Source organism: Bos indicus, chromosome 28 (genome assembly GCF_029378745.1).
Source record: "Bos indicus isolate NIAB-ARS_2022 breed Sahiwal x Tharparkar chromosome 28, NIAB-ARS_B.indTharparkar_mat_pri_1.0, whole genome shotgun sequence".
Lineage (NCBI taxonomy): Eukaryota > Metazoa > Chordata > Mammalia > Artiodactyla > Bovidae > Bos > Bos indicus.
The window spans coordinates 38,630,317-38,651,554 of NC_091787.1; the positions used below are offsets into that span (position 1 = coordinate 38,630,317).

The 21,238-nt window shown below is 37.7% G+C and overlaps 1 non-coding gene across 1 annotated transcript; it reads left to right on the plus strand.

The window, feature by feature from the left end:
- Nucleotides 1-335: 335 nt before the first annotated feature.
- Nucleotides 336-439, plus strand: LOC139180458 (U6 spliceosomal RNA). The gene has a single exon (XR_011564729.1). It is a non-coding gene; the product is annotated as a U6 spliceosomal RNA (small nuclear RNA).
- Nucleotides 440-21,238: the final 20,799 nt, after the last annotated feature.

Sequence of the window (21,238 nt, forward strand, 5' to 3'; positions counted from 1 at the left end):
TAAGACAGATCACATGAAGGGCCACGAAATAAGTCTTTACAAACTTCAGAATACTGAAATCAAGCAAATTATCTTTTATAACTACAATGGAATGAAACTAGAAATTAACAGCCAAAGGAAAACCAACAAATGCATGGTAATTAAATAATTCATTCTTAAATCATGAATGAGCCATAGGAGAACTTACAAGGGAATTTAGAAAATTATCTCAAGACAAATGAAAACAAAAACACAACATTAAAAAAATAAAAAAACTTTGGGGTTACAACAAAAGCAGTACAAAGAATCTATAGTAGAAAATGCTTACATTAAAAAAAAAAAAAAACAAAAAAATAGCACTCGCTTCGGCAGCACATATACTAAAATTGGAATGATACAGAGATTAGCATGGCCCCTGAGCAAGGATGACACTCAAATTAGTGAGACGTTCCATATTTTTTTAAGAAAAAAGAAGCAATTATTCATATAAATGTGGGAGAACTCCTAACCTATCGTCTAAATGAAATCATATCTTATAGCCAAGAGAAGAGATGGTGTTAAGTGGAAAATACATATCTGGGGAAAAAATTCTTCATCTGGCCAATGAGAGATTTGCTGTTCCAGAAATATTCTTTAATCCTTCTGATATAGGTATTCATGAAATGGGGATTCCAGAAGCTATCGTCTATTCAATTCAGAATTTACCTGAAGAACTGCAACCACATTTTTTTAAGAACATCGTTTTGACAGGAGGAAATTCCCTGTTCCCTGGATTTAGGGATCAAGTTTTCTCAGAAGTTCAATCTCTCACTCCAATAGATTATGATGTTTCTCTTGTGCTGCCTGAAAACCCTATTGTTTATGCCTGGGAAGGTGGAAAATTTATATCAGAGAATGATGATTTCGACGATATGCTGGTAACAAGAGAAGATTATGAATAAAATGGACATAGCATCTGTCCATAGAAAAAATTGATATTTAAGAAACATTTCTGGAAGTTCTGACTATGCCAAAGGTTTAATTTTCAGTGTCTTTTTAAAGGAAGTTACGGACCTGTGTTACCTTTCATCCTAAGATAACATCTTGAACTTATGTAATTGCTTTGATCCAAGGCTAATTTTCAAAGGTATCTTAGCTTGGCTACTAAGTAAACTATAACTCACCCCATATTTTCATTTAGGAGTAGACTTACTGTAACAGTGCTTATGCTGCTTCTGAGAGTAAGTTATCTTTCATTAAAAGATGAAAGAGTGAGTGTAATTTAGTTCTTTATAGCCAAAAGCACAAAATTAACTGTCTCACTAGTCAGGTTTCCTTAGAAGGTAGATTTGTGTGACTGATTCAGAATTGACCAGAGTGTGTTCAGGCTGATACAGTTTCTCTCTTTTAGAACTAAGTATTTTATTTTTTAATTGTCATTTTTATTTATATATACTAAAGTTGGAAAAACTAAAAAAAAAAAAAAAAACCAGAAATCTCAAACCAATAATCTAACTTTATACTTCAAAGAACTAAACAAGAAAAACAAAGTAAAGCCAAAGTTAGCAGAAGGAAGAAAATAATAATTAAAACAGAGCTAAATGAAATAGAGAAGAGACAATCAAGAGGAAAAGAATCAACAATCAAGAGGAAAAGAATCAACAAAATTAATACTTGGTTTTTTTAAAAGATAAAATTGACAAAATTTTACCTAGAGTAAAGAGAAAGAGGATATTCTAATAGTGAAAATTAGAAATGTAAAAGGATATACATTACAACTGATGTCACAGAAATAAAAAACATTGTGAGATCACTATGAACAATTATACCTCCAACAAATTGGTTGATCTAAAAGAAATGGATAAATTCTTAGAAACATACAACTGATCAAGTCTGAATCATGAAGAGATAAACAATTTCAATAGATTTAAGAGATCTAGCTAAGAGATCTAGATCTAGCTAAGAGAACCAGCTAAGAGATTTAATCAGTATTCAAAACCTTCTGACAAAGAAAAACCCAGGTAACTTCACTGGAGAATTCTACTAACTATTTAGAGAAGAATTAATACCAGTCTTCCTCACAGTCTTCCAAAGTATCAAAACAGGAAGGAACACTTTCAAACTCATCCTGAAAATATTAGTAGCAGGGAATGTTTAGATGACAAAATATACTAGTTACTAGCAATACTATTTTGCTAGGAGTAAACTTCTTTGAGACTAAGAAATTGCTTGGAAAATTTCTAAATTATATGGGTGTGACTTTGATGTTCTGATAATGTATTCAGATATTTGAAAACAGGATAAATGTGTAATTTAGGGTTGTGCATGTGTGTGTGCTCAGTCACTCAGTCATGTCCAACTTTTGCAACCCTAAAGACTGTAACAAGCCAGGTTCCTCTGTCCGTGACATTCTCCAGGCAAGAATACTGGACGAAGTGCCATTTCCTCCTCCAGGGGATCTTCCTGACCCAGGGATCGAGCCTACGTATTTTGCATCTCCTGCTTCGGTAGGCAGATTCTTTACCATTGCCAATTTAGGGTTAGATTACTCTACCTTTGGAAGTACAGTCATAGCTGTAGTCGATACAGGGAAAGACACCTTCAGGCTGAAGCTACTGAACAACACTAGCTCCCGCCAAGATATTATACTTTCTTTTTTTTTTAATTTTATTTTATTTTTAAACTTTACAAATTGTATTAGTTTGGCCAAATATCAAAATGAATCCGCCACAGGTATACATGTGTTCCCCATCCTGAACCCTCCTCCCTCCTCCCTCCTCCCTCCCCATACCATCCCTGATATTATACTTTCTGAGAGAGAGCTGAGTAAAATATTGGGGAGAAGACTGCTGAACTACAAAATATTTTTTGAATTTTCTGGATAGGGAATGGACTTCCACTTTATACTTTAATTTTGCTGGGAATTTGATCATGTTACTCATATTGTTCAAATTTGGGCTGTTTCTGTGGGCAAAATATTTGTGTTATTTCTTAAAAAACTGGAAATAGAAGTGCCTTATGATCCAGCAATCCCACTGCTGGGCATACACACTGAGGAAACCAGAATTGAAAGAGATACGTGTACCCCAATGTTCATCACAGCACTGTTTATAATAGCCAGGACATGGAAGCAACCTAGATGTCCATCCACAGATGAATGGATAAGAAAGCTATGGTACATATACACAATGGAGTATTACTCAGCCATTAAAAAGAATACATTTGAATCAGTTCTAATGAGGTGGATGAAACATTAGAATCCATCTAATGAGGTGGATAAAAACTGGAGCCTATTATACAGAGCAAAGTAAGCCAGAAAGAAAAACACCAATACAGTATACTAACGCATATATATGGCATTTGTAAAGATGGTAACAACAACCCTGTATACGACACAGCAAAAGAGACACTGATGTATAGAACAGTCTTATGGACTCTGTGGGAGAGGGAGAGGGAGAGCGTGGGAAGATTTGGGAGAATGGCATTGAAACATGTATAATATCATGTATGAAATGAGTCGCCAGTCCAGGTTCAATGCACGATACTGGATGCTTGGGGCTGGTGCACTGGGACAACCCAGAGGGATGGTACAGGGAGGGAGGAGGGAGGAGGGTTCAGGATGGGGAACACATGTATACCTGTGGTGGATTCATTTCGATATTTGGCAAAACTAATACAATATTGTAATGTTTAAAAATAAAATTAAAAAAAAATAAAACTATCAAAAAAAAAAATATTTGTGTAATGTCACATGGAGCTCACCACCTCACTCTCCAGTAAGCAGGGTTGAAGTGAACACCAGTGTGCTAGGTGACTATTTGACTCGGCATACAGTTTAGGCTTGGATCTGATTTAACTGTTAGCTCTCTGACATAGTTCACAGTTACCCATCACACTAGATGAGGATTTAAAATGCAGAAGAAACATACTCATACAGAGAGAAAGCAACTTTGTTCCTTATCTTTCCCTCCAGTGGTCAGCTGCCTCTCTGATGTTCAAAGACTTAAGTAGTGAAACCAGTGAGTTAAGAGAGAACAGACCAACAGTGTGGGGTAACACAGAAGAAGAATACATTTTTTGAAAGACGACTTGGGTTCAAGCCTTTCCATTCCTATTTACCAGTTGTGTGACTGTGAGTACATCACTTAATCCTGGTAAATCCCATTTTATCATCTTTAAAATAATGATATATATCAGGACTTACCTCAAACTATCATCATAAGCCTTTAATGAATAATATATGAAAAGTATTTATCTTGGTGTCTGATACATAGTTTCAATAGAATCAGCTGCCACCACCATTATTATTTTTAAGCACAGCATACAGTCATGCATTAGACTCATCCTCTACTCATGTCTTGCCTAGCTTTCCTTATATCCAAATCATCCTAATTTTCTGCACAGCACATTCATGATTTCTGTTTTCTCCTGTTCCTCCACGCCTTCAAAGCTTACAAGCTCTATATATCTGTGTTTGTCTCAGAAAATAGGCCCTCTTTGGCTGTGAACTCCTAACCTCTCCCCTTCTGCCTCACCATATGTCTCATCCTTTCAGTACCCAGCAGGCCATTAATTACTGGATAAGGGTTTTGCCATGCTAACCTACCCCTCAAATACATTTAATAAAATTTTAATGTCAAAGCTACTAAAAAATTAAATACTGCGTGTGATCTCCTCTAGAATTATGCAGCAATAACTCTGACAGCATACTGTTGTTTCCCAAACAAACTCATAAAGTAAACAGCGCAAGGGTCAAGGAGGTGGCTGTACCAAGGGTGTACATTTTTCTCATCTCTCTATTTTCATTATTTGTCAAGCAATGCCCTTAACAACCAGGTCTGGCTGGTGGGGAAAAAAAATGTGGCAAGAACTTTAAGGATTTATTTCTCCTTGTAAGTCATGAGGACAGTATCTGAGCAAGTTGTCTGAAGGCTGGGAGAAGCATCTGATCTTCCCATCCTTTTGTGTGCTCTTTGATTGTACAAATGAGAAAACTGAAACCCAAAAACATGGTGATTTGTCCCAAATCTTGTATCAAGTAGTATATTAAGCAGTTTCTCGAAGTTATCCATCTCCCTCTTTATTCTCTAGTTTCCTCAAATATTTCTTCTAGGCATTTTATCTTCAACAGCATGCTTTTATGCTCTTAAACCCTGGTTGCCCCAAGCATACTAAATACTGAAATGCTTGTTCATAGCCTCTTTCTTTCTTACTTTGTTTTCTGTTGCACAATTTCTGTTTGTTCTGAAAACTCCAACCCCAATCCCCTTTATCAACACCAGTGCTCAACGATATACTTAATACTTAATGTTGGTTTCTAGGTCTTTTATTTCCAAGCATCATATGCACTCTTTCATGAAAGTTTCATGTCTTTTTAAAGGATATTTCTAAATTAAGAAATATTTCTTACATCTAAATAAATTGCATATAAGTCCAGATGGTACACAGAATGAAAAAGTGAACATTCAACTACTCAGTACTAGCTTACAGGACAGAACATTATAAACCTTTTAAGGCTCCTGATACCTCTCACTGTGAGGATATATCTCCCTTATCCCCAGATTTAATCTCTAGTCCTACTTGGGTGTTTAATATTTCCTTGTTTTTCACTGTAGCTTCACTATAGGTATCTATCTATCATTGTTGATTTGAAGGGCATCAGAATGAAAGGCCCCTATCTTTTTTGTTGTTTTACTGTTAGTTTTCAGCACAATGCCTGAGAAAGTGGAAATAGTACTTTTTGTTTGTTGTTTTGTTTTTATTACTTGAATTAGCAGAAGAATGCATTATCTCACTGAATAGCCACATCTGAGGTGCCTGAGAAGGACCAGTATGTTCTCCATTTGATGGATGGGGGATCTGAGGCTCTGAGAAGCTTTGTTCAGGCCATTTTATTCCTGGCTGGGTAGACAGAGGATCAGAGACATTTCATTCCTGACTCCTCCTCCGTGGTCACTGCTAGGCCACCTTTTAATGTCACTTTGGTTTTACTACCTACAGTAAGAAGCACATTTGAGATTTTTTGAAGCTTGACCATTTCTCCATGTTTACATTTTCTTTATCCCCCTATAACCACTGGAGTGCTAAATTCATGTTTTAGGAGAAACAGAGAAGTCAGATGCTGAGAAAGATTGCAGCTTTCCTGTTTTTCAGTGGTGATCCCTGAATTACTTTACTAGCAAGAAATAGAAAAGTTGTGTAGGGGGATAGAGGAGAGGCTGGCACTCTAAGGGCAACAGATGTGGCTGAAGCATTTCCCACTCAGTTCAAATCAGCACCCTGTGAACTACAGCAAATTTCTGATGGAGTTTGCCTTCATCCTCAGGTTTGTTGTTTTTCAGTCAGTAAGTTGTGTCTGATTCTTTTGCAACTCCATGGACTGTAGCCCACCAGTCCTGGGATTTCCAAGGCAAGAAGACGGGAGTGGGTTGCCATTTCCTACTACAAGGGATCCTCCCAACCTAGGTACTGAACCCACGTCTCCTTTACCACTGAGCCACCAGGAAAACGTTTCATCCTCATGACCAGCAGAGTGATCTCCCATTTCCCCTCTTGTTTACTCTTTGTTGGAATTCCCCATCCTGATTTTCTTTTGGTCTTGTGTGTCCAAACCACAGGCTGCAGCTCCTGTCTAGTTGCTTCTGTTGCAAGATCTAGGCTAGATCTGTCTCTGCTTAGGTTGGCACTCTATGTCCCCCTTTCCAGCAGTTTTTCCTCACTTTTTCATGACCTTCCCAAATGGTTATGACATTAGTCAAAGTTCTAGGTGGTAACAAGTAAAAAGAAAGAAAGAGGTAAAGTAAATGCAAGGGTAATAATCTAGTTTAAAAAGCATGATTTTAGAATTTAGATAATTAGATTTAACATCTAGTTACTGTCAAGTGTGAGCTGTGTCTCCTTGTTTAAATGATTTACCTTGTTTGTAAAACAAGACAGATAACATTTGCGATTTGCCTCACGTTGCTACTGTGACTTTTTCCCAGATGATAAGCTTGAATGCACTAAGTGCTGAAGGCCTAAATGATGTTGTTTTTTTTTTTTTTCAGTAATTATTTTGACCAGATAAAATAAAAAAGGTGTATAGCTAAACATCAGTTATGGTAAGGTTCTTGACAGTATTTTTAAAATACTCATTTTCTTACAAAAATGAATGTATATGAAAATGAACAATATGTACTAAATATAAAGAAATGAAATATATTAAAAGGATCTGAGAAGCAGTTAAAAACCATAATAAATACATTATTTCAAAGTTTTCCTTTAGTTTCCAGATAAGTTATTAAAATCGGAAATATATTGCATTCTTTATTTTTTCATTTCTGATAACAAAGGAATCTGACAAGTATTTCTGGAGAGATTTGATTCAGGGACGGATGTCAAAATTTCCTAGATATAACTTCTCTCTTTTTGTTAATATTATAATTAGGCTTCATGTAAGGCTACCTACCCATTTCCTACTAATCTCTTTGCTATGTTTCAGGTAAATTTCTACACATTTAAAAATATGAAGCAGTATGTTAATATTTGAAAGTCTCTTTCACGGTAAGATCACTTGTCTATTGTTTTACAATGGCAAGTTACAATACGAGAAGAAATTCAAATGTCAAAATCATGAACTTTCAGCTGGGTTCTTCTTGACAATTCCACTGGGAACAAATTTATTCAAATAAAATTGTCCAACAAGGCCATGAGGATCATGGTGCTGACAATGTATATAAATAAAAATTATATTTTCTCTCTGTCCAGTGACTTCATAATGTAATTTTCATTGAAAATATTGAATTATTTCTGGAGTATTTAGCAAGGGTAAACAATAGTCATTTTACTTTTCTGATTCAAAGCTACTTTTTTTTTGCTGTCACTATAATGATACCCATATGAGTTCATTAACCTTACATTTTGTCAAAATACTTTCAAAGTGTTGCTGAAAAGCCACCTCTTTAGTAAAGCAGTTCATTCTGGTGAAATGGTTTTTCCTCATGACTTCATGGTCTCCTTCTCTTCTGTTCCCTGGACATCTCAGCTTTTTCTGGATTGAAGGATTTAAGTTCCTTTTTAAGTCTACACTTCTAAAAATAATTTACAACACTGAATTTAAATATCTTCTTGGGACAACTGTTTTGAATTCAATTTAATGGAATTTATTATTTCCCTTGAGCAATTTTATCTTCCTCCAAGCTTAATTTATTTTTCTTCTATATTACATATACTTACTGCCTTATATTCCCAAAAATTAAAGCATTTTTTCACTCATGCAAAAAAATAATTAAGGAAAAAATTGCAGCTGCTTGGCAATTTTTGATGCAGTCTTTCCCTGCTTCACATACAATGATGATGAAAGCAGAAAAATATGAAGTTATCCATGTGTTTCTAGAAATTAAGGTTTTTTTTCACTCACTGAATGACAATGGATTACCACTAAGGAACTCCATCTGTAGCCTATCTGTGCAGAGCCTTAGGAAAGAATTGCCTGGCCTGCAAGAATGAGAGATGTTTACATGCTGTCTTTGCTCTTCCCTGTGCTCGAAAATGCGAGGTCCCACTGAACAGAAAACATGGCGGCTTCAAGTCTACTGCAAGGCTGTCCCTCTGTGAAGAGTACTGCTGCTGTGCTGTCCAAGCATCTCTGAGTTTCCCTCCGTACACATCCATGTGGAGACCATGAAATCCAACAACAGATCAGCCAGAATAGTGGGAGCTGGTGGTGGCAAACAACACTGGGATACACAGTCTCGATCATTTACATGTGGCAAAATAGTACAGACAGAATGAACCTCAGGAGCTACAAATGACAAGTTTTACTTTTTGAGCATTGAAAGTGGATTCAGAAAGCCAGAGAACTAAGCACAGGATGTAGTATAAATCTCTCCTTGGTCTAACAGAGCTGCATATTATGAAAATTAAAATCTGCTTACATGCAAAAGAAACGGTTGCATTAATGGACTAACTGGCCTTCTCCCGATATGTAAAGGGGAGGTGACCATCACTCAAATGAACTGTATAAACACAGGCAATTCACTCATCGTGTAACTAAAAGAAAAGATAAATATCCAGATTTATTTGTTTCCTTTCAAGAATGATTAACCAGAGGAAACATTTGACATACATATAATTTATCGATTTATTGAGCATGTGTTATGCCAATATTTTTTCTTGGCCCTGCAGATGCTTTTAGGAAAAAAAGGGAGGGAAAAATGAAAAGATAAGAAGATTAAAAATAACCATAAAGCCAATACAACATTGTCATTTTCATCCAATTAAAAAAATAAAATTATAAAAACATCAAAGATAGAAGATTAAGAAAAGATGACTTAAAATAAAAAATTTTAAAACATAGAGAAGAATAAGATCTTCATTAAAGACAGTAAACAGAAGGTATGATGTGGCCCTCTTCTCAATTATTCCTTTCAGTCCTTTCATGTCCCACTTACTGCTATCATTCTTCTCGGAAGTTGTATCCATGGAAAATTGTCTCCTCTCTCATTTCTAGGTAAAGTATTAGCCTCATCAACATCTCTCAAGACTATCATCTGGGGTTTATCACCATCCAAGATCAACAGGGAAAAGGCTCTGTTCTTACTATAAGCTTTTTAAAAGGGTTTCCTTCAGCGGAGTTTTGGGATCTTAACAAAAAAAGGAAGATGTCTCTTATACTACAAGAGTACATAAGTACTTTGGGAAGGGAATTTGTTATCGGTTGAATTGTATCCTCTCCCAAAAGATATGTCAGAATCGTAACCATTAGTGCTTAAGAAAGTGATCTGACTTGGAAACAGGATTGTTGCAAATATAATTAATTAAGATAAGTTCATACTGGAGTAGGATGATCCCTTAATCAAGTATGACTGGTATCCTAATGAGAAGAGGTACAGCACACAGAGGGAAGATGCTTATAAGAAACACAATGAGATGCCACGTGAAGATGGATGCTGAGACTGAAGTGATAGATCTACAAGAAACGCCAAGGATTTCCAACCATCACCAGAACCAGGAGACAGCCATGGAACAGAGTCTCCCAAGAGCCCTCTGAAGGAACCAATTTTGCTAACACCTCCATTTCAGACTTCTGGTCTCTAGAACTATGAGAGAGTATATTTCTGTTATTGTAAGACATCGTGTTTGTGGTACTTTGTTATAGCAGCCCTAGGAAACTGCTCTTTGCCTTTTCATACTCTTCATGGGGTTCTCAAGGCAAGAATGCTGAAGTGGTTTGCCATTTCCTTCTCCAGGTAGGACTGATACTGAAGCTGAAGCTCCAATACTTTAGCTACCTGATGCAAAGAGCTGACTCACTGGAAAAGACCCTGATGCTGGGAAATATTGAGGGCAGAAGGAGAGGGGGCATACAGAGGATGGATGGCACCATCGACTCAATGGACATGAGTTTGAGCAAACTCCAGGAAACAGTGAAAGACAGGGAAGCCTGACATGCTGCAGTATGGGGTCGCAAAGAGTCGGCCATGACTGAGCAACTGAACAACAAAAGAAAGGAAACTGATATAGGATCCATACCTAGAACAATGGCTCCATCCTACCTGCCATTCCTAGTGATCAGTCTATACTATTTCCAGGTTTCTTTTTCACAATAATCTTTCAAAGACTCCAGTGTCTTTTCTTCTAATCTTTCCTCCTGCAGATAGTCCTAACCACAGACAAGATTCAAACTTCTACCCCATAAGAACATGGACTTCATTGAAAAATTATTTGGGTATCAACTTAAGTATTCAGGCAATAAGAAGCTACACTGGGACCTCCCTAGTGATGCAGTGGTTAAGAATCTGACTTGCAATGCGGGGCCCCAGCAATCCCACTGCTGGGCATACACACCGAGGAAACAAGAAGGGAAAGAGACACGTGAATCCCAATGTTCATCGCAGCACAGTTTACAATAGCCAGGACATGGAAGCAACCTAGAGGTCCATCAGCAGATGAATGGATAAGAAAGCTGTGGTACATATACACAATGGAGTATTACTCAGCCATTAAAAAGAATACATTTGAATCAATTCTAATGAGGTGGATGAAACTGGAGCCTATTATACAGAGTGAAGTAAGCCAGAAAGAAAAACACCAATACAGTATAGTAACGCATATATATGGAATTTAGAAAGATGGTAATGATGACCCCATATGTGAGACAGCAAAAGAGATACAGATGTATAAAACAGTCTTTTGGACTCTGTGGGAGAGGGTGAGGGTGGGATATTTGGGAGAATGGCATTGAAACACGTACATTATCATATGTGAAATGAATCGCCAGTCCAGGTTTGATGCATGAGACAGGGTGCTCGGGGCTGGTGCACTGGGATGACCTAGAGGGATGGGATGGGGTGGGAGGTGGGAGGGGGGTTCAGGATGGAGAACACATGTACACCGATGGTGGATTCATGTCAGTGTACGGCAAAACCAATACAATATCATAAAGTAATTAGCCTCCCATTAAAAAAAATAAATTTATATTTTTTAAAAAATCCACTAAAAAAAAAAAAAAGAATCTGCCTTGATTTTATTTCTGTCTTGGATGTTTCTTTGTTTAAACCCCATCTCTTGTTTTTCCTCATCTAATTCATTCCATATAAGCTAATGTTACTTATCGTTTCCATAAATTCATGGATTCAAACAGAGGCAGTGAAACAAACTAACAGTATGTTCTTAAAAAAAAAAAAGTGAAGCATTTATTTGGCTGCATCAGCTCTTAGTTGCGGCATGTGTGATCTAGTTTCCTGGCTAGGGATCATACCCAGGACCCCTGCAAGGGAGCACAGAGTCTTAGCCACTGGACCACCAAGGAGGTCCCCTAATAGTGTGTTATTGTTATCTACAAGTAACTTGTAAATGTTAGGCTGTATATGGTGGGGGGAAGTGCAACCTTATACTAGAAAGTAGCCTTCAGTTTTAAAAGGTGTGTGTGTGTGTTGAAATATCTTATTTACCATACCAGGGAGTTTCCATTTTATCTTGAAGGCACTAATTATTCATTAAAGGATTTTGTAATAAAAAATGAAAATATCAGACTTCTAGCTTTGAAAAAGCCACTGACTAATGATAAAGAGAGTATGAATTGGGGACATGTCATTCTAGCTCTTAGCTATTAAAACTGATTAGGTTCAAAGTAAATATTGCACTGGACAAAGGTAAACAGGCAGGGAAGACTTTATTCATGACTACAGCAGAGAAAGAGATTAAACCATCCTGAAGTAAAAGATGAGAGAATTTTTAGGCAACGAGTTGAGCCAGTAAAAGAGCGCTGGTGGACTTTAAGGGTGGAGACTGATCAATGGGATGTATTAATTCCTCAATTTCTAGTGCTTTTTCTCTGTGATAAGGTCATCTTTTCAACAAATAGTACAGCAACAACTGGATATATGCATGGGGAAAAATGACCCTTACCTCATTGTATACACAAAATTTAATCCTTTAGGATAGTTTCAAGGTCAAAATGTAAAAGCTATATATCTCTGAAACTTCCAAAATAAGATATAGGAGGGAAATTTTTGCTACTTTAAAGTAGATAAAAGATTTTGTAGGTCACAAAAGTGACATAAAAAATATATTGATACATCATATTTCATTGAAATTAAAACATCTGATCTTCAAAAGACTCTGTTAAATAAATGCCTGGTTTACTACTTATTTCCTAAATCTTACATTTCAGATTTTATGCACTTTTCTATGTGCTTCCACATTATATTTCCAAAATCTAGAGTTTAATAAGAAGTAGTTTTTATTTTATCTTCAAGGGTTAACATGTATCTGGAGCAAATATTATTTCAAAATCTTAAGTTAATTCTACATCTTGTCATATTTGTGATTCAGTTCAGTCACTCAGTCATGTCTGACTCTTTGCGACCCCATTATAACTAATTTTTCTAACAGCCAAAATTTTTCATAATCAAAATATATATGAAGATCATGTAGCAGCATTATGAATTTGATGGGATATTAAGAAAATATTTTAAATTATTTCTATACTATTATTATGATCTGAATAAAACAAAAGATGCACATATAGAAGATCTAAAAATGAAAATGCCATCAGCTATTTTTCTATGATAGATTTTTTTTTAGATCCTGTTAATTTTTGTTCTTACTACAATTCCTGTAGCTAGTATCTAATTCATTTGACGTATACAAAAAAACTAATTAATGAGCATCATAATTATGATGTTTCAGATGTACTCCAGATAATGATCTATCCTTAAGAAAACAAGCCCTATGCATTTTTGTGAGGATCATCTTAAGGTTCAAAAGTAATGACCTTTCTTTGGGATCTAGACAGACAAACAAGAGGTTCCTGATAACAGAGAAGAACAAGCCTGACTCCACATTGGATCTATACCTTTAGCTCTGATCCTTGCGCTCTGCTGTCTGTGTTTAGTATCGCTGGCTCTGCATTTTTGTGAAAGAATATTGCCTTTAGCCTGAAATGTACAGTATAGCCCATTCTCAAGGCTCTGACCTTTAAAAGTATAACACTTTCCCATTCATATACAGATAAAACATTACAGAACAGAGAATAACATATGTCTTTTTGGAGGCTTATAGAAACACTGTGAACAGACCTACATGGGCAGCTAGAACAAAAGATTCTGGAAGGAAGAAGTTTGCAACAATCAGCCACAACCCTCTTCTGAATTTTAACTCAGGTAAGATAGTTCTTTGGAATACTAGTCAACCATCTTCTCAGTCTGGTGGCTTTCTGAATAAAGTCGTGATTCCTTGCCCCCAAAACTCATCTCTCAACTTACTGGCCTGCCACATAGCCATCAGTACAAGCTCGGACTCAGTAACAGTGGCAAAGAAAGAATCAGGCTAAGGAACATCAGCAGATAAGCATGTTGCTAACAGTCAATTCAGTATTCACTGGTGGTGCAGTGTGAGTGTCATTAAACTACTTTTAATGTTTCGTACAGATAGCTTTAAATCAACAGCTAGTGAGCCTCATATTTATTTTTGAGTGACAGATGGTCATTTGTTTTTGATACTATTCTCATATTCTTTTTTATTAAAGTGTCAATTCATAAAAATATATATAGATGAATAAAATATACCTAAAATTTTCATTAAAGTATTCAGTAAGAATCCCAAGGTTAAATTAAACATCAGCTAAAATCAAACACTGAAAGAAAAAAAATTCTATGGTAAAATAAAAATGAGAAATCCACTCATATGGATTAGAACAGTATACTATAAAGTACAGGTTTTGGTTACAAAATAATACCTAACAACCTAGGTAAACAGGGAACTTTCATCTAATAAAAGATTTTTAAAGTACCAGTTAGTAAGCAGCCACTGTGACAAAAGCTGTACATGGCACATGTACATTCAGAGAGGGAAAAGATACAGGCCTTTCTGAAAACACCCTTCTGCCTTTGCGTTCTTTGTAGTCTGTGATGAGTTCCTATTGAAAATATCAAATGTAAGATCAAGTAGCCTATATCACTTTCCCAAAATGAAATCCAATCCAGCTCAGTTTAGCCTCAGGAGCACACAATTCTGAGCTGCGTGTAACTTTCAGAACTCATACACAAAGAGCTCCAAAATCATCTGTTCGTGCTTGAAATTAACAAAGTCTGAGGAAAAACCAAGGACCAACATCTGTTACTAAACTGAGTTTATTTTATTTATTGGCAAAGTCTGTGACCTCCGGGACAATGGGTTCTAAAAAAAAAATAAGGGGAGGATAAAAGATTAAGAATCCTTTGCACTGATTTATTAATTAAAAACAAACATGGAAGTTGAGCTTCTGGAAAGATGGAATAAACATATTTTTTCCTATTCCTTCTACTAAAAATAACTGAAATAAACTTAACAATTTTAAAAAATTACAGAAAAAGGCAGATTGACTAGGGGGGGTTCAGAACCTGAGGAGCAATATGGAGATGAGTAACTCTGAGTTTTCTTTTTGTCATATAGATCCCATATTTAGAGCCTGAAGAAGCCGGAAACCAGAAGATGCCAACAGGTTCAGGCCCCCAACAGCCTCCTCTCTCTGCCAAAGGATCCAGACAACATAGAAAGTTTGCAGGCAATAACTGTTTTACTCCAGCCAGATACCGCAGAAACAACTGTGGTCCTACCCCATTCAGGCCAGCAAAGATCAAGGGAGAAACCTAGACTTCTGCCCTCTGAAGAGTGTAATGAGGCCTACTACCTCTATTTCTTCACCAGGGTAATGTCAGACAAAGATGAGAGGAGAATACCTTCATCCCTGATGGGTGGTAACAAGCCCCCAACCCCTAATGAGATGTCAGTGAAGACCATGAGGGGAACTTGGACTTCCACCACCACCAACAGTCATGAGCCACCCTTTAATTTTTCTGTTGGCATGGTGTCATAGGAGGCCAAATGGAGAGCAAGGATTTTCATCACTTTCCAGCTGTAAGACTAAGTGACTATCCACATAGCCTTCAGACTCAACTCAGAAGGAGGCCACATTGGGACCAGTAACAAGGAATCTGCAGCCAGGGAAGTATCACTGGAGAACTAGTGGCACCCCTCTTTCTACTCCCCACATAGCAGGTATTGACACCTGCTCAGTTCAGTTCAGTTGCTCAGTTGAGTTCCAACTCTGCAACCCCATGGACTGCAGCATGCCAGGCCTCCCTGTCCATTGCCACATCCCGGAGTTTACTCAAACTCATGTCCATTGAGTCAGTGATGCCATCCAACCATCTCATCCTCTGTCATTCCCTTCTTCTCCTGCCTTCCACCTTTCCCAGCATCAGGGCCTTTTCAAATGAGTCAGTTCTTCACATCAGGTGGCCAAAGTATTGAAGTTTCAACTTCAGCATGAGTTCTTCCAATGAATATTCAGGACTGATTTCCTTTTGGATGGACTGGTTGGGTCTCCTTGCAGTCCAAGGGATTCTCAAGAGTCTTCTCCAAGACCTGCTCAAGTGTTGACAAAGGAAAAATGGGGAACCTGTACCTCTATGCTCACCTAACAGAAATAAAACGGGGCCCCTCTATTTTCAGATCTTGCCTGGTAGCTCAAGCGGTAAAGAATCCACCTGCGATGCAGGAGATCCCTGTTCAATTCCTGGGTCAGGAAGATCCGCTGGAGAAAGGATAGGCTGCCCACTCCAGCATTCTTGGGCTTCCCTAGTGGTTCAGCTGGTAAAGAATCCACCTGCAATGCAGGAAACCTGGGTTCAATCCCTGGGTTGGGAAGATCCCCTGAAGAAGGGAAAAGCTACCCATTCCAGTATTCTGGCCTGGAGAATCCCTGGACTATTTCATGGGGTTGCAAAAAGTTGGACACTACTGAGTGACTTTCAGTTTCACTTCTTCCATTTTCAATAAAGCTATTTATAAGCAGGCAGCTAAAAGAGAAAGTTTAAATCAGATGCAGAGCCCCATAATGTACTAAATCAAATTTCCAACTTTCAAGATAAGATCACTCATTAAACTGATAACAAGGAAGATATCAAATTGAATGAAAAAAAAAAAACAATTAATAGATGCTAACAGTGAAATATAAGGGCTTCCCTGGTGGCTCGGAGGTTAAAGCGTCTGCCCCCAATGCGGGAGACCCGGGTTCGATCCCTGGGTTGGGAAGATCCCCTGGAGAAGGAAATGGTAACCCACTCCAGTATTCTTGCCTGGAGAATCCCATGGACAGAGAAGCCTGGTAGGCTGCAGTCCACGGGGTAGCAAAGAGTCAGACACGACTGAGCTACCTTAAATAAATAATAAAAACAGTGAAATATAGATTTTAGAGTTACCTGAAAATATTTTAAAGCAATCATCAAAAAAAAAATGTTTCTGTGAGAAATTATGAACACACAATTTTTTAAAATATTGTCTCAGCAAAGAAATAAAAAACCTTAGCAAAAACAGAATGTACAAAGAAGTAACAAATGGAAATTTTAGAAGGATAAATAAATAAAATTAAAAGGGTAAATAAAAAATCCATAAGTAAAGTTGAAAAATTCCCCTTTCTCAACAGTTATAGAACAACTAGTTAAAAATGACACAGATACAGAAGAACTCAATAACCCCAAGAATCATTACAATCTCATTTCCATTGTACAGCACTCCACCCAACAACAGCAGAAAACTCAAATACACACTATTCTCAATTTCTCATTAGACACATACCAAGACAGACTACATCCTGAGTCATAAAATAAACCTTGACAAATTTAAAAGAACTGAAATCATAGTGTGGTCTCTGATTACAATAGAGTCAAACTAGAAATTAAATACAAACAAACAAAAAAAAAACAAGTAAATCTGCAAACATTTGGAAACTAAGCAACATACATCTCTATAATCTATGGCTCAAAGAAGAAGTTTCAAGGGAAAAACAAGTAATTGAACTGAATGAAAATAAAGAGACTATCATATTAAATGAAGTAAGACAGAAGAAAATAGACACTGTATGATATCACTTATATGTGGATCTAAAACATGTACAAGTGAACTTATTCATAAAACAGAAAAAGACTCACAAACATGGAAAACAAGCTTATGGTTACCAAGGGAAAAGTGGTAGGAGGGATAAATTGGAAGTATGGGATTAACAGATGCACACCATCATACATAAAATAAACAACAAGAATTAAGTGTATACGAGACAGCAAAAGAGACACTGATGTATAGAACAGTCTTATGGACTCTGTGGGAGAGGGAGAGGGTGGGAAGATTTGGGAGAATGGCAATGAAACATGTAAAATATCATGTAGGAAACGAGTTGCCAGTCCAGGTTCGATGCATGATGCTGGATGCTTGGGGCTGGTGCACTGGGACGGCCCAGAGGGATGGTATGGGGAGGGAGGAGGGAGGAGGGTTCGGGATGGGGAACACATGTATACCTGTGGCGGATTCATTTTGATATTTGGCAAAACTAATACAATTATGTAAAGTTTAAAAATAAAATAAAATTAGAGAGAAAAAAAAAAAGAAGAAGAAGCAAACAAAGATGAACTCAGTAAAAAAAAAAAAAAAAAGAATTAAGTGTATAGCACAAGGACCTTATTCAATAACAACCTATAATGGAAAAGAATTTTTAACAGAACCTAGATATATGCATATATATGTATATATCTACTCTTTGCAACCTCATGAACTATAGCCTGTGAGGCTCCTCTGTCCATGGAATTCTCCAGGCAAGAATACTAGAGTGGGTTCCCTTCTCCAGGGGATTTTCCCAACTCAGGGAGTGAACCAGGGTCTCCTACATTGCAGGAGAATTCTTGACCTCTGAGCCATTAAGGAAGCCCCATATACATATATATGTATAACCAAATCACTTTAGCATAGGGAACTGTATTCAGTATCTTGTAATAACCTATAATGGAAAAGAATTAAAAAAGAATATAGATATATACATATACCCAATTCTGGCAGGCAGAGATCACCTTATCTTCCGGCCACATAAGAGGAACGTTATAAGTAAGTTCCCTTACCTGTTAAACCTGCCACCTCCCAATCTGGAATGGTCTGCCTCTTTTTTTCATCCCTCCTTGCCCTCTTTGTATGGCGACCAGTTTGTGAACCAACAATATGGAAAAACAGGATCACTCGTACACTGCTGGTGAGAATGGTACTGCTGCTGCTGCTGCTGCTAAGTCGCTTCAGTCGTGTCCGACTCTGTGCGACCCCAGAGACGGCAGCCCACCAGGCTCCCCCATCCCTGGGATTCTCCAGGCAAGAACACTGCAGTGGGTTGCCATTTCCTTCTCCAATGCACGAAAGCGAAAAAGGAAAGTGAAGTGGCTCAGTCGTGTCCGACTCTTAGCGACCCCATGGACTGCAGCCCACCAGGCTCCTCCGTCCATGGGATTTTCCAGGCAAGAGTACTGGAGTGGGGTGCCATCGCCTTCTCCGGAGAATGGTACAGCCATTGTGAAAAACAGTTTGGCAGTTCATTAAAAAGTAAACATACAAGTAACGTGTGTGTGTGTGTGTTAGTGACTCAGTCATGTCCAACTCTGCCACCCCAGGGACTGGAGCTCACCAGGCTCCTCTGTCCATGGAATTCTCCAGGCAAGAATACTGGAGTTGGTTGTCATTCTCCTCTCTAGGGGATCTTCCCAATCCAGGGATTGAATCCAGGTCTCCCACATTGCAGGCAAATTCTTTACCACAACTAACATAAGACCTAGCAACTGCACTCCTAAACATGTATCCCAGATTAACAGAAACTTCTGTTCACACAAAAAGAAAACCCTCTACATAAATATTTAGAGCAGCTTTACATATTTATAAGAGTCCCCAGATGGAAACAACTCTGATGTCCTTCAGTGGATGAATGGTCAAATAAACAGTCGTGTATCCACACACAGATACTACCAAGGAAACAAGAAAAAGAAGATAATATTGACACACAACCACAGCAATCCAGATGAATATTCATGGAGTTATTCTCAATGGAACAAAAATCCTCCTAAACTACATACATTATGAGTCTGTTCATGTATAATTCTTGAAATGATAATAGTATAAACAGAGAAGAGGTCAGTGGTTACAAGAGGTTAAGGAGAGTTGGGGGTAAGAGGCGGATGTTGTTGTTAAGCAGGCAGCATAAGGCATCCTTGTGGTGAAGGAAATAGTCTGTACCTTGGCTGTGTTAATATCAATATCCTGGTTGTGATGTTGTATTAGAATTTAGTGGACTTTACTTTGGGGCAAAACTGGGCAAAGAGTACATGGAAATTGTGCATATTATTTCCTACAACAGCAGAGAAATCTATAATTTTCTCAAAAAAAATTTAATTAAAAAATAAACAGAGGACAGTCCATATAAGTTAAAAGGTAGTATATGGTAGTAAAATAATAACTATATAAGCAAAGCATTATTGAATTTAGGAATTCTAGTTCAATTTAGATGAAATTTAAGGGATGTATCTCAGAAGAGTTAGCATAGAGGTAGGATTAAGGATCTAACAAAATCCTGAAAGATGGAGACCCCTTTCCTAATGATATTATAAACCGCAGCATCAGAGGAGCCTGAGGGTTGGCAAAGGAGTGAAAGGGGAAGGACTGGATGAGGACACTGTCTAGAGAGGAGGATGGTATGGAGGGGAGACGAACAAAGGCATTTCTGAGAGGCAGCTCCCACAGAGGACAGAAACTGGAAATTACACAGATGAAGTGTTCAGTGTTGAAAGGTATATCAGAACTATGATATATGAATGCCTTGAGGACAAGGACTTATTCAATACTGTGTCCCCAAACTGCTGTCTGATATCTGATGCATAAAAAAGACTTCATTATATGTTGTTGCTGATTTCACTAAAAGCAGTGTCAATACAATGGCTGAGGCAATAGACAGACTTTAGTGGACTGTAAGAGACAAAGGGAAGTGAGAAAATAAACAACTCTTTTAAAAGTCATGGTTCTGAAGGTAAGAGCCAAAAAAATTACAAGGCAGGGACATTCATTAAGTTCTTCTCATGGCAATGGCACCCCACTCCAATACTCTTGCCTGGAAAATGGATGGAGAAGTCTGGTGGGCTGCAGTCCATGGGGTCGCTAAGAGTCAGACACGACTGAGCGACATCACTTTCACTTTCCACTTTCATGCATTGGAGAAGGAAATGGCAACCCACTGCAGTGTTCTTGCCTGGAGAATCCCAGGGATGGGGGAGCCTGGTGGGCTGCCGTCTCTGGGGTCGCACAGAGTCGGACACGACTGAAGCGACTTAGCAGCAGCATGGCATTAAGACATGAGAAACTTGCATTTACATCTTTGCTAAGAAAAAGAGCCAGAGAGGGGGAGAAATTGAAAATCCAGGAGAAAAGATAAAAGGTGGACATGGAAATGAACTTTAATGAAGTAAAATAGATACAGATGTTTGTAGGTGGAGGGGTAGGAGTGCATGCCAGATGGCCTCTATTTTCAATCAGGTGGGAGATGAACTGCTCTGCTGGGAGAGTAGAGACGGAATAAGGGCCAGGAGAAAGGCTTGCATTTGGAATAGATGGAAAACGAGAGTACAGACTAAACTACCAACAGAAGCTCATTTCTCATAGACATTTGTCACCATGTGGGCTGCAGCGTTATTCACAGAAGTGTGCAGCCTCACTTTGATATTGGTATCTCCAACCCCACATGATGCATGTCTTCTCTGAACCAGCTTTCTGCTCACAATTGAAGACCGAATAGGCTATGTGTAAATGTCTATAAATACTTCTTAAATCACATTTAATCAGCACACTATGTTCTTGAGTTTATACAAACATGTTATTTTTTCAGAGACACATTTAGGCATTATGCTTTGTTCAAAGACAAAATAAATGGAGGAGGCTGGAGATGGATTTGCTCACTTAT